The following is a 14,899-nucleotide window of genomic DNA, read 5'->3' on the forward strand; positions in this document are numbered from 1 at the left end:
ATCTTACCATTCGTATTCAATTCGCAGTGAATTTCAACCATTCGGAACATATTCGCAGTGAGTGTAAATTATTCGAAAATTATTTGCATTCCACATCTTGGTAATCGCACAGCCCTGGTAAACTCTCAATAGCTCACTCCCCCCTCCCCCATTATGCACCGTTGTTTGTTTCAGTTAAGCAGTAATTTGAGCTATTGAATGCATTTTACAACAGAGTAAATGTACCAGGGAAATCATGGTGTGTTTGAGTTAAGCATAAAATTAGTCTTATCCAATTTTGACTTAAAGGGAGTTCAAGTGGTGAAATGACCAATTTATTGTTTGTTCTCCACATAACTGTGTGGTGGGCCAAAAAAGTTCTTCAAAATTTTTAGCCATTTATGATAGTCACTTCTAAAACCCCTACTTATTGCTCATCTACATCGTAGGACGAATGTGTCTGTGTCTAGCTTTCTGATTTTTCAAGTGCAGATGTAACACATCGTTGACTTCAGTCAATCAAATGGACTTTGCAGCTATGCAAAAGCAATATGTGTTTATTTTCTCTCTGTCTGTCTGCCTTGTCCTTTATGCCTTAAAGGAGCATTAAAGTGGTATGTAACATGGCCAAAACTGCTGTCATCTTGTAAAGCGGTATGTGGACACCATTCCCACAAAATATTTCTGTCCAAAGTTGTTTCACCACAGTGCAATTATTTTGGAAAATTGCTGCCGCGGTGACAGGCCGGAGCGCCCCATCCGCAGACCACACCCACTCTACTGTGACGTTGGTGGTAGAGAGCCCCTCATTCGTTCGTAGGAAAAACCGTCTACTACGAACATTGCGAGCTGTTTCTTGTTGACTTCTATTCTTTATATGATTTATATTACATTTTGTAAAAAACAAAGCATATATGCAGCCTGAGAAACGATCACAAGAGTAATATATCCACGGCTTCTGTGCAATTTCAGAATTCACAGTAGCAGAAAGCAAGCGATGGCGGCGGTATTGTGGCGCCACCTGTTAGCCACTAAACCAACTGCGCAGTGAAAACGGTCGGACAGGCTGCACACTGTCGCGAAGCACGCGGTTTTCGCTGTACAAGCGCAGTTAATTTCGGGCTGCACCACTCGTTCTTCCCGTGGTGTCTGCGGTCCCGAAAAATCGTGGTTGCGTCGTGGACAGCCTTCAAACACTCCGTTTCGGACATCACGTAGCCGGAGAACGCATGGTGTCTCCGAAGCGGTAGCAGACGCTCCGGCCTGCGCGGTGTTGCTCACCTCGATCATGTGATCCCAGGTCCAATGAGAAGCGTCCTTTCCACTTGCATCACGTAGTGATGCGCGTGGTGGCACTCATCATGTGCCTATCGTGAAGGCGAAGGAGGGTGTTTCGCGCACGGGAGGTTCGGGGAGCTATTGCAGACGTCCCAATTTCGCTACGGTTGCACTAATTGTGGGAAAACTGTTTTCGGCCGCCTGACATTCCATACTGACCAAAAACAGAAACAAAGTTGTGGGCCTCTAGACTTCTCCTTTAACACATTAATTACTTTGTATATTTTTCTGACACATGCTTCTTCAGAATATGTCATCCAAAAGCATCAGTCACGTTGCAAGTCCCTTTATATGACTAGTAAAATATATACTGTATTTGTTCTCTAGGGAAAGCCTCTTCCAAAAACACCATGCGTAACCTTCACCGGAGCTACAATTGAAGATGCTGAGCACATGCACCTCTATGTGGACCATAGGTCGGCGAACCCATTCATGATGGCCTTTACCGACTTCATTCACCATCACCTGATAGAGAATGATGTGATGTTGAATGAAGGGCATGATGTGATGTGAAGTTGAAGTTGAATGAATGGCATGGTTTTGAAGGCGAAGTCAGCGTGGTGGGCTTTGAAGTTGAAGTCTGTGCGATGGATTTTGAAGATGACGGATAGGTTTCGGAGTCCTCGTAATAGGTTTTAAAGCCGAGAATGTTTAGTCGATGTCTGACGTTCACGTGTCGTGACTGTTATTTGTGCGAACGCGTGCCGAGTGAATGGCAAATGTGTATTGGAGTGCACCGAGCGAACATAAACGCTTCGCGCTTCGTGTCTGGTGTGGGCGTACACTGCAAATGCCAGGCGGACTCCCTCCCCCCTCGTTGTGTACGCAGAGAGGGAAAGTGTTTGGAACGCGTTACTCTCTCGCGTAGTGGGATGTGGAGGGCAATGTCATGTAGCCGCAGGCAACTGTAGGTTGCAAATGTAAGCGGTAGATCAGATGGAGAGGCGATTTGGCGTTCTGCGGTCACGGGGTCTGCACGTTGCGGTTGTTCTGTTTGACAAATTTGCTCGTCTACAGCTATAATGTGCACATATATATATATATATATATATTGGATGGGTATTCATGTTTTTCGTGCTACGTGTATTACCCTGGACCGTTTTTGTCCATACGGTATCCTTGCAGTATGGCTTCACGAGCGGCCCGTCTGTATCTTTACCCTTTTTTGCGGTAACGCTTGTCATGCCCCGAGCCTGAACAAGACAGTGTCAGAAAGAAATACCGATTACATGCGCACCCTGCAAAACCAATAGGTACGTTCGATTAGGCCTGCACTACCTGAACCTGTTCCGGTGGGGCTGCACTCGCCCGTTCGTTTCGCCAGTGCAGCCGAGCGCCCCCTGCACCGTCTCGTTCGTTTCAAACCAGTGCACGCCAAATGTAGCCCTAGTGTAAGGAAACTCTGCACTCCCGCAGGCGTCAGTTCAACGGTAGTGCTGAGTAATGGCGGCAATGGCAGCAGACGGCACAAGGCAAATAATAGTTAATGTAAATGCCGGAAGAGAGGTTTGAATTCGTCGAAGTCGAAATAACGATCGACTACAGTTTCGGTGTACATTGGTACACGGTCCCTGTCACTTCGCAGAAGATTCAACGCTATCGCGGTTACCAGGTCGTCGAATTATTCGTCCTCGCTGTCAGAATCCACAAGTTCCATGGCTGTTTGCACAATGGTTGAACAGTTCATTGTTTTCGAAATTAAAAAGCAGCAATGCACATGTGATCGAAATGTCACACGGGTCCTTACAATCAGTAGCGGTGTTAGGACTGGCGGAGAGTAGAAGGTCTGCACTAGCGCTGCACTTCGATATTCGTTTCGCGGCGGCACTAGTGTTGCACCGTTGAACTGGAGCTGGCCTAGTGCTGCGATAGTTCAGAACTAGCCCTGCACCGCCCGGAACTGGTTCAGGGAGTGCAAGTCTAATCGAACAGACCTAATGTTTGCGGTTCAGTGTGAAAAATTATCACGGGAATCTAATACCTTTTGCACGCACTATTGAGCCTTCGCCTTCGGTCACGTATACGCGTTTTACTAGACGGCGGTAGATTGCTGTCGTGCTGACGACGTGTGTTTTACTAGACTTAATTATTTTGTGTATTCTTAGATTGCATTTTTTTTTACTTTGTGTGATTGGGATCTAAATTGGACAAGGTCGGGGTGGCATTTCTCTGTGGATTTTCCTGCTCTTGAGCTCTCAATAGCCATGGATGCCCTCATGTAAGTACATTGTTTGTTCTTGTATCCGGTGCTTGATCTCTCGACAATGTATAATTTCGGCAAATACGTTCATCAGAAATCTGCCGCTAGAGTTGTCATTCATATATAATTCTTACGTATGTACCTACAGTGTGTATACGATACCATGTCGTTGTCAAATGCGACTCGTCCACACGAGTAATTACTGTTCCAGGAACGTCAAACGCCAGGCATTCGAGAGAGAGAGAGAGAGAGAGAGATGTGCGTAGTGTGTGGCTTCGCAAGCAGCAAGTGATACAGCGGTTACGATACGAGAGTGAAGTCTCGCAATTAAGCAAGCAATTGACTTACTTTATCAGACAACTACAGTTCCGTCAAAAATATCCTTCCTATGTAGGCGTAGCACAGCTGGGTTGATAATACGTAACATTTATGGTGCTCTTTGCCAGTTAGCCGCAGGCCGGCATCGCGACAGCATAATTGGACAAATCCTAGGCGCACAGGTGGTATCAACAACGTGTTTTGGCATTAGCAAACCATCCTACAAATAAAAAAAACACTGCAATCAAGAAGGCTACGTAGATAGGGTAGACGCACCCTGCCGCCGTCGCTTGTCTACATTCCCATATGCTCCGTATAGAGAGGGAAGGAAGTCTTGAAGAACACCGACACCACTTACGTCAGTGGGATACACCGCCTAAACCAATTCCTTCATAAAAATGACGGCCCCCATGTGTGTTTCGGGATGGTTAATTTGCGATAATTTTAAATATGAGGCCGTTTTGTGTAAATGAAGGGTGGTTTCAGAGGCAGTTCGATATGGGCTTCCAGAATATCGTTACAGTTTCAAAAAGTCAATGTACCCCCAGTGCTGACCTTTAAGCTTTGCATGCCAAAGAATTCGACAGAAAGCGTACAGTAGGCTTCACCTATTCATGTCTCCATAGAGCCCCATGTATTAGGATTCTAAGAGCGCGTGCAACACATTCCGCTGACGGCGCTCTGCATTCGTTCGCTATGGGCGCATAGCTGGCTGCACGTGGACATCTGCGTCTTTCACTGGATGGCGCGCAGGAGAAATGTTTATGCTTCGCTTTTTTTCACCCTCCTTGCTCTCCTTTATGGAAGTGACGGCTACCTCCTCGCCTCCTCGTAAGCGGGGAGCCGTCGGGTGGTGTCATGACCGGTCTGACCTTGAACTATGATTCACGTATCGTTTGCTCCTACATTTGTCGATGCTTTTATTGTTTTTAGTGGAGGCGCGTGTTCGAGATGTGGGGTGTGTGGCTCAACTGCTCCGATCGTCTCGGCTGGTTTGTCATCGCTTCGCAGCTTTGCTGACCGTTTCGCGAACGGCTTGAAGTGATAATCCATTTGGACTTGCTTACAGAATGACTGTAGGGTTCTTCGTTTCCGGGTTTTATGATTTTTTTTAATTCGGGAGGGAAGAATCGGGTGGCTATTTACAGACGAGGTTTCGGGGAGAAATCGGGCGCTATGATCTCTGCGTGATATGTCACCGGGGAATTTTCCGGTGAAACGAAAGGCATATGAAACAAGCCACTGCTGTGGCTTTGGGATGAGAAACAAGAATCTTTATATTTCCGCTCGGAACTAGGGCAGTGAATGACCGCGGTATTCAAACACCTGACCGAGCTCCACAAAAGCTCGTATCTGACTCTTGCAGGAGGAGAGACGAAATTAAAGACAATGACACAAGAGTACAAATCGTACTAGTAGAGTACAAATCGCTCCCACACTATAGGAATGACTCAGAGTACATAGAAATGGCACTAAGGAACGAAGAGAAACCCGTGCACGATAAAACTCCATAAACAGATGGTCTGGTTTATGACGGACAGAACCTGCTGTTGCATATAAGGACAGCCACACACGGTGTTCGAAAGGACCTCATGAATGGAATGGTACACAATAATAATGGTATGCAATTCACGCGTCTTTCCGACACACTTCCCTGCTGGAAAAGCAGACTCGATCTCATTCAGCGCCCGCATCAAATTCAATGAGTTTCAATGAGAATCTATGCAGCCAATTCATTTAATGTGAATAAAGCAGGCATTTCTCATTGAAGCAATGAGAGCTGTTGCGGGAAAGTTGACTTTATGTTTGAGCGCCCCAACATACGTTGTGGTGAAGGAGTCTTCCAGGAAACCAGGAGCTAATTTGTCCAATGAGAACCAATGATTTTGACAACTGAGGCACTCAATTCATTTCATGTAAATAACGCATGTATTTCTCATTGAAGCAATGAGAGGTGTTGCGGGAAAGCTGACCTTATGTTTGAGCGCCCCAACAGATGTTGTGGTGAAGAAGATTCACAGGAATTCAAGAACCAAATCAAGTAATTAACCAATTGGGTGCCAGTGAGAAACAATGGTTTCCAACTGAAACAATCTGTACCGACGTATTGTGCAGTGAAGATCCCCTTCACAGAAGAAAAATGAATTGGGCAGGTGGTTTAAAATCGAACCATCATGATCACTGTCTGAATTGAATTAATTTGAGCAAACATGTTGTGCGGGTAGGACTGCTCCATGCATAGATGAAAGGAGGAAGATGATAGAAGACACATTCGAGGGATAGAGAAAGTTGATTAGCATTGAATACAGAAGTCAATCATTCTTATTTAAAATATCTTCTTCTACTAAAAACGAGCTTGAATTGCTACATACTTCAATGGGCACAAACTACGCAACTGACGAGTTTTAAAGTGCTTAAGTTTCAATCTATATATTTTTTGCAATGCACGAGAGTGAAAGAGAATATCCTTTTCCCCAGGAGCACGCATATAGCAATACGCAGGAGTGTCTCAAGTGAAGTATGCTCTGTATCCATGCATAGTTTTGCACATTGCTGCTGTAACTGGTGAACACCTTTAAGTTAACAATATATAGCACAACAAATGCAAGTAATGTACACTTGTATGTGACAGCTATAAGTATGCTCCAAACAAGAGAATTTCAAAGACACGGTACATGACATCGTGTAAGAAAGATTGCCGTTTATAGCCTGTGCTATCACAGGAAAAAAGAAACTGCCAGAAAAGACGTCAATGGTTATTTCAAGATTGTCGTACTACTAACAATTAGAAACTTGAATAATACATATAGTGAAAGAAATTTTACCAAGAAAGGAAAGAGTTTTTCACAAATGTTGTCATCACTCATATTCAATCGTCTTTGCCATTTAGTGCCATGTGCATACATCTACGTGCCAACACTACAGGTGAAGGTACTCTTATTCACTGCGAAACTACGTACGTGTCATACTGTTACTTGTGTTCCGAAGACTGTTGTATTGCAAAAGTGTCAGTGAACTTACCTTTTCCTGGCCCTTGTGGCGAAAGCTAATGCGAAGAATCTCGGCATATGACCAGCCGTCCAGACAAACTATCTTGTTGTTTGCCCTCTGACACTTAATATAATCTGTAGTGGAATGGTACATGAGCCATTTTGTGATCATTCGCTCGTAAGCGGTGGATGATGAAGGCAATACTGCCGTTGCATTTTTGAATATGTGAACGGTCTCGAGCTCTACACCTTTCCTAAGTGCCCGTGCAGACGAAAGCTCGGCATGATCAAAGATAAGTGTTTGTACTTTGTAGCGGCCACTGAAATAGGGAACCGAGAGGTCCAAAATTGCCCAGGCAGTTTCTATGCTGGGTCAGTGCAGGTTGGATTTCCATTCTGAAACCATCCAACTTCCATTCGAAAACCAGGATGCTTCAATGCAGGACTCGAGCTGGAAATGGGATGTTCCAACGACTACGCCGGATAGTGTTAGATTGCTGGCTGTGAAGATAATCTGGGCTTATGTAAAGCAAAAAAAAGTCGAAATTGATTGCACAACGATCGCATATTAATTTATGCTGAAATATAATAAAAAAATAATAATAAATAATTACTGTAATAATACTAAATAAATAAAATAATCAAATAAATAAAGACCGAAACGTGTGCAAGGTTATGTACACAACTCCGCGTACATGAGTAGGTTGCAAAAAAATGATTTTACAATACGACAGCTCTTGGCTTTACCTAGAGACACTTCAGCTTTGCCACTCTGTCAAAACAAAATTATAGCCATAACGCGATAATGCTCTCATCGTCATATGCGACCGTATGAGACCGAGCGCCATCGGCATCAATTCAGAGTATGTTTTGAACTTGCAAACTTCTCTCGGAGTGTTGGATCTAAGACTCTGCTCTGGTCAATTAGATGATTCTTCCTGCCTTTCAACGCCTCCGACTGTATAAAAATGTGAACGTCTTTGCATTTGTGTAGTGAGGTGCTCCGTCATGCATTTTGTTCCTGAACCAGTGCACGAGCTCTGTTACGACAAAGGTAAGCGGTGTGTTTCGGACGCTTGATCCTAAAGTCCAAAATGTGAGCCAAGAGGTGTACTAGTGAACCGATACTTATCCATAGTTATCCGAACTGCCTTTATGATGTGCCATCATCCCGCTTGCACTTGACGGGCTCTCTTTGTCGGTCAATTAAGGGAGGAAGTGCTACTGACATGTGACGTTCGTGATTTCACATATGCATGCATCAGACTTTGCCTCAGATTGTGTGACACATTATCTCCTTATAGTGTTGTCACTGTTGCTGCATGTACATTGAATATTTGTAGTATATCTTTTATCATAGCAGCTAGTCTGGATCGACTTTCTGCACTTGGATCATAAATTAATGACGCAGAGAGCTGCCTTCTTCATGCACCTTCCTTTCTTGCTGTTAAACGAGTTTGCATAGACAATGTCCTCGTTTTCAATCAGACTGTCTCACATTCTTACAATAAATCTTTCAATTTATTGCTCATTCATCCCCAAGAATTAGGGACAAAACGTAAAGCAGGCTTCACCTAAAACAGCTCCCATAGAGCCTGTATTCTGGAACGAAAAGCGCGTGCTACATATTCTGCTGGCAGCGCTTTGCATTCGTTCTCTAATGGCATCTTGCCTCTGCCAGGACAAAACTTTTGAGCAATTTTTGGGGCATGAATAGTGGCATCTTCAAGGTTCCCTTCGGGTTCCAAATTTTGAACCTGTAAAGGAGCCTTCCATCGCCGCACGAGCACGTTGCGGCGAAGCCTACGTTCAAGGCCGTGCGCTACCACAGGTTTAGGAAATCGCTCAGCGCAGAAGAGACTACAAGAGAAGACAAACAAGAAATAACAACACGGGGAGCCCAGATTTGTGTGCAACGTCACGTGGTAAGGGTATAGGATCTTAAAAACGAAAAACTTGACAGCTGTTAGGAGAACTAACATCGTTGAGGTTGTTATAAAGAGCAAACGCGTGTACGTTATGGCTGTTACGAAGTCTGTTGGTATCCGCTAAACTGTGAGCAATCAAACAAAACCTAACATAAAGGTGTGGTCGGAGTGAACGGCACAACAACAACAACCATAAATGATGACGATGAGATGGGGTGTTTCACCGCGGAGGTGCGTACCCTACATCACTGCACGCGGAACGTTATGTGAAGATGATGAAAAAAGGATGCAAATACAAGAAATAACTAAAATGAACGGCAGAAAATAGACCAACGGCAGCTTAAGACAACATGTACTACTTTGCACAGGAAAATGTGATATCTGAGGTTCTACGATGTGCTAAGGTTGTCAAACCAAGTTTATCGAGGATAGGTTCATAATTATAGACACCAACGTGTCGGTCATAGAGAATGTACAATGACTCCAAGGGCTTCGATGCTGTCATTGGGTCAATCTTTGAAAATTAGTGAAGCTAATTAAGTATACCATTTTAGTTAGCCATCGAACACTGATGCGACCGGCTAGGAAAGATATCTGAGAGGCTTAGTTTTCGTTTCTTCTTTCTCGCTCTCTCCTTTTATCTTTTTCTTTTTTGTTGGGGGGAGGGGTGGAGGAGGCTTATTAATACCTGAAGACAATTTATGATACAGCTATAGGATGTCACGCTTCCTCGCGAACACAGGAGCCTCTCTAGCGAGGAAAACGCAAGTGTAAAAGGCGGTCACTTGGCCCATTTGTATTATAACGCATTACTCTGCTCCCTTTTGATCACAATAATGCTAGTTGCCTTGTCAATGTCATCTGCATTTTTTAGATACTGTAGATTTGTCGTACACCTCGAAACTACAACAAAAAAAGTTAAGAGATGACGATTTTCTGTTGTTTGAGTTTGAGTTTGATTTGCGATTTTCTGGCGACTTTCTGTTGCTGTCATCTCTCAAAATGTATCTATCGAAATCCATCAAAATAAGCACAATTTCAGACAACGAAAAAAAAGGAAAACATCGTTCCTGCGTTCCTGTCTTTTATTTTCCATACCTGATACAGCTAACGCCGTAGTGGATCAAATCTATCCCGATCCTAATGCCGCGTGTTTCTCGACAGCCGTACTCCTGGCTTTTTTTTTTTTTTCGTCTGTGGAGAGGGTGCTAGCAGGTGTGCTGTCTTATCAGCGTTCTTCTGAAGATTTACAATCTTGATCCAGCCGTACATGCTCGCGCTTTCAGCATTACTGCTTGGGGCTGTGTTGTTCGCTATCGCGTCTTTTTTCATTGTACATCTTTGTTTCTGTAGGTGTGAAGAAAAGTTTATTGACTGGTTGATAAGCAACTGCGTGCACCACGTAAAAGTCAGTTGTGTAGCATCGATTGCTAGTACGTATGAGTCTAATAAATACGAATAAAGCACGATGAACATTTGATTTACACATCAGAGTTAGTGTCCTCTTCATGTTGGGAAAAACTTCGCATGGCTGCATATGCGATCATAATGTCCTCCTTTAGCTTTGAAGCCAAAATAAACGGGGGCACTTCAAACCACGTTACTCAAACTGTGACGCAACATTTGCTTCAGCTTGCCGTCATCTGGATCTTTGGACGTCGTTCACGATTTCCGTTCTTGGCTCACCTCGCGTCATAGAGTCCACATCTAACATGCGTGACACGCGCTGTTCGAGTTCGAGTTCCACACTTAAACCGGGCCTCTTTCCTCTTGTCTCTTGGATGCCACCTTCTTCGGAGTACGTGACGTCACGTTTTTGATATCTCCTAGCCTGTAGCGCAGATGAATTTTCTTCTATCCTTTAACATATTTTAGCCCATCCCATGCTGCGTCCCTTTTGTTTTGTTCGCCGATGATGTAGGTTCTATAAGGCGTAATTTTTCTTTTCTAGTCCTTGGCTAGAAAGCCATCCTAGTCAGCGCTGCTGCATGTGGTTCATCGCCGCGTGATGCGAAAAAAACAAGTATATACGAGGTCACGGGCTCTCCTGTCCATACCCATTGCATTTGTTTCCCAGATCCAGAAACATAGTTAGGACGTTTAATGTCTCCTGACGCAGATCTTTCCCTGCAGTATCTTGCTCAAATTCTTTTACCACACCTCTGAAAAGATCCCATAACAACTGTGCTCGTTCATCTCTGGTGTCCGAGGAGAGGACACAAGGCGTGGTAGATTCTCAAGAAGTAAATCGACATTCTTTCCTGTTAATGATGTGAATTTAGCAACTTTCGTTTTGCTGTCAGTGAGCAGTCTGACATTCGCATCAGATCCCTTTATAATGTCCACCAGCTTTCTCACAGACGTGTCTTTTCCTTTCGGGTGGTGCACTTATTAGCAGTGTATACGTCCTGCATTTCCAAGAGCAGGTTTTAAAGAAGCCACTCGACTATTCGTATCTTCATGAGCAAAACATCAGGGACAATGAAGCGGGGTTTGTATGGAGAACAATGGGGGATGCCGCACTGAGTTTTTCATGTTACCATAACCTCAATCTGCGTCTGCTTTCCACTCGCCGAATAATAACTTGTGGGTGTTTGTTTCACAAAATTGATTATCATAATAATTCCTAAGAGGATCGTTAATCCAAGAGCTTATATGCATGCCATTACCGATGCCAAACGATTTAAGAAATGTTTATGCGACCGCTAGCGGGGGGGGGGGGGGGGGGTGATTGGCGGCACTTTGCTCGATGAAGGGACGAAGAGGGGGAGATGAAGAGGAAGGCTCACGCGTCTGGCTGACATGACCGTTGCGCTGCATAGTCATTTTTCAATTTCCACGTCTTACGTGTTGTCATTGCTCCAGTTGACCAAAATGTTTCATGTACATGTACTTGTTTATATACCTCCACGTATCTGCGCAATTTTTTCATGCGGTTGTAAATCTTGTATGCCGCTTTGTTAACATTATTCTACCAAATGTTAATCTCCTGTTTGTATTGCCTCATGGCCGCGAGGGTAAATAAACAAATTAGTCTGTAGGTCTTACAGCAGAACAACCGTCCATCTTCCGAGTACAAATTCTTTGAGCGCGATAAATCAGCTTCTTTTGCGGGACTCGCCGATGCCACGCAACTACTGAAGTTTCTCTCTCTCTCTCTCTCTCTGTTTTCCTTTTTTTTTTCTTCTTCTTACAGCGGCCGCAGACCGGCCACTGCTGCACAGCTCATGATGTACTTGTACCGGGGCATCAAGCGCGGAATTATTATTTTATCTGTATCTTGTAGAGTTGCCCGCTTCATCACGGCTTCCGCGTTAACCACATGGCAGACAGAAAGGCGAGGGCGATTACAGCAGCTATCAACGAAACCCGTGCACAAACGTAACGACTGACTTATTGTTTTGTTTGATTTTAGTGACTTTTCTTTTTCCTTTCATACTTCATCCAATGAAATCATTCCTTGTTCATCAAGATATCTACTGGAGCGGATAGCACTGCGGTCTTGTCTTCAGTAGGAAGTATGCTAGGATGTTGGCAAAGCTTATTCGCTCTGCGCGCGTTCTTGCTATTCTTGTACGCAAGAGCTTTTGTGCCCGTATAGCTCTGCGGCTAAGAATTCTGGCAGTCTGCGACGGGAGTACGAACAGATGGGCTTTCCTATATGTCTTCAGACTGCCTGTACGTCGTAGAACGAATAATTGCTAGAACGGTAATCCATAATCTGTATGAGAATATGCAAGGAATATATTACACATCCGTGAGAAAACTGGTGCCCATTATAAAGGGATCTTGTGCGAACGTCATACTGCTGACTGACAGAAAAACGGAAGTTGCTAAATTCACATCATTAACAGGAAAGAATGTCGATTTACTTCTTGAGAATCTACCACGCCTTGTGACCCTAGTCCTCTTCTCGGACACCAGAGATGATCGAGCACAGTTATGGGATCTTTTCAGAGGTGTGGTAAAAGAATTTGAGCAAGATACTGCAGGGAAAGATCTGCGTCAGGAGGTGTTAAACGTCCTAACTATGTTTCTAGATCTGGGAACCAAACGCAAGGGGTACGGACAGGAGAGCGCGACCCCGTATATACATGTTTTTTTCGCATCACGCAGCGATGAGCCACATGCAGCAGCGCTGACTAGGATGGTTTTCTACCAAGGACTAGAAAAGAAAAACTGTGCCTTAGAGAACCTACATCATCGGCGAACAAACAAATGGGACGCAACATGGGATGGGCTAAAATATATATTAAAGGATAGAGGAAAATTCATCAGCGCTACAGGCTAGGAGATATCAGAAACGTGACGTCACATACTGGGAAGAAGGTGGCATCCAAGAGACAACAGGAAAGAGGTAACGTTTAAGTGTCGAACTCGAACTGGAACAGCGCGTGTCACGCGTGTTAGATGTGGACTCTATGACGCGAGGTGAGCTAAGAACGGAAATCGGGAAAGGCGTCCAAAGATCCAGACGACCCAATCCAGCTGACGCAAATGTTGCGTTACAGTTTGAGTCAGGTGGTTTGAAGTGCCCCCGTTTATTTTGGCCTCAACGTTAAAAGGAGGACATTGTGATCGCATATGCAGCCATGCGAAGTTTTTCCCAACATGAAGACTCTGATGTGTAAATCAAATGTTCATCGTGCTTCATTCGTATTTATTAGACTCATACGTACTAGCAATCGGTGCTACACTACTGACGTTTACGTGGTGCACGCAGTTGCTTATCAACCAGTCAATAAACTTTTCTTCACACCTACAGAAACAAAGACGCGATAGCGAACAACAGAGTCCCAAGCAGTACTGCTGAAAGCGCGAGCATGTACGGCTGGATCAAGATTGTAAATCTTCAGAAGAACGCTGAGAAGACAGCACACCTGCTAGCACCCTCTCCACAGACGAAAAGAAAAGCCAAGAGTACGGCTGTCGAAAAACACGCGGCATTAGGCTGCAATAGGGATAGATTTGATCCACTACGGCGTTAGCTGTATTAAGTATGGAAAATAAAAGACAGGAACGCAGAACAATATTTTCCTCTTTTTTTTTTCGTTGTCTGAAATTGTGCGTATTTTGATGGATTTTGATAGATACATTTTGAGAGATGACAGCAACAGAAAGTCGCCAGAAAATCGCAAATCAAACTCAAACAACAGCAAATCGTGATCTCTTAACTTTTTTGTTGTTGTAGTTTCGAGGTGAACGACAAATCTACAGTATCTAAAAAATGCAGATGACAAGGCAACGAGCATTATTGTGACCAAAAGAGAGCAGAGTAATGCGTTATAATACAAATGGGCCAAGTGACAGCCTTTTACAATTGCGTCTTCCTCGCTAGAGAGGCTCCTGCGTTCGCGAGGAAGCGTGACATCCTATAGCTGTATCATAAATTGTCTTCGGGCATTAATAAGCCCCTCTCACCTCCCCCCCCCCCAAAAAAAAAAAGAAGAAAGGAGAGAGCGAGAAAGAAGAAACGAAAACGAAGCCTCTCGGATATCTTTCCTAGCCGGTCGCATCAGTGTTCGATGGCTAACTAAAATGGTATACTTAATTAGCTTCACTAATTTTCAGCCCGTGGAGTCATTGTGCAATCTCTATGACCGACACGTTGGTGTCTATAATTATGAACCTATCCTCGATAAACTTGGTTGGACAACCTTAGCACATCGTAGAATCTCAGGTATCACATTTTCCTGTGCAAAATAGTACATGTCGTCTTAAGCTGTCGTTGGTCTATTTTCTGCCGTTCAGTTTCGTTATTTCTTGTATTTGCATCCTTCCTTCATCATCTTCACATAACGTTCCACGGGCAGTGGTGTAGGGTACGCACCTCCGCGGTGAAACACCCCATCTCATCGTCATCGTTTATTGTTGTTTTTGTTGTGCCGTTCACTCCGACCACACCTTTATTTTTTGTTTTTTTTGATTGCTCACAGTTTAGCAGATACCAACAGACTTCGTAACAGCCATAATGTACACACGTTTGCTCTTTATAACAACCTCAACGATGTTAGTTCTCCTAACAGCTGCCAAGTTTTTAGTTTTTTATATCCTATACCCTTACCACGTGACGTTACACACAAATCTGGGCTCCCCGTGTTGTTATTTCTTGTTTGTCTTCTTGTAGTCTCTTCTGCGCTGAGCGA

This window comes from Ornithodoros turicata, chromosome 4, assembly GCF_037126465.1.
Source record: "Ornithodoros turicata isolate Travis chromosome 4, ASM3712646v1, whole genome shotgun sequence".
NCBI classification, from domain to species: domain Eukaryota; kingdom Metazoa; phylum Arthropoda; class Arachnida; order Ixodida; family Argasidae; genus Ornithodoros; species Ornithodoros turicata.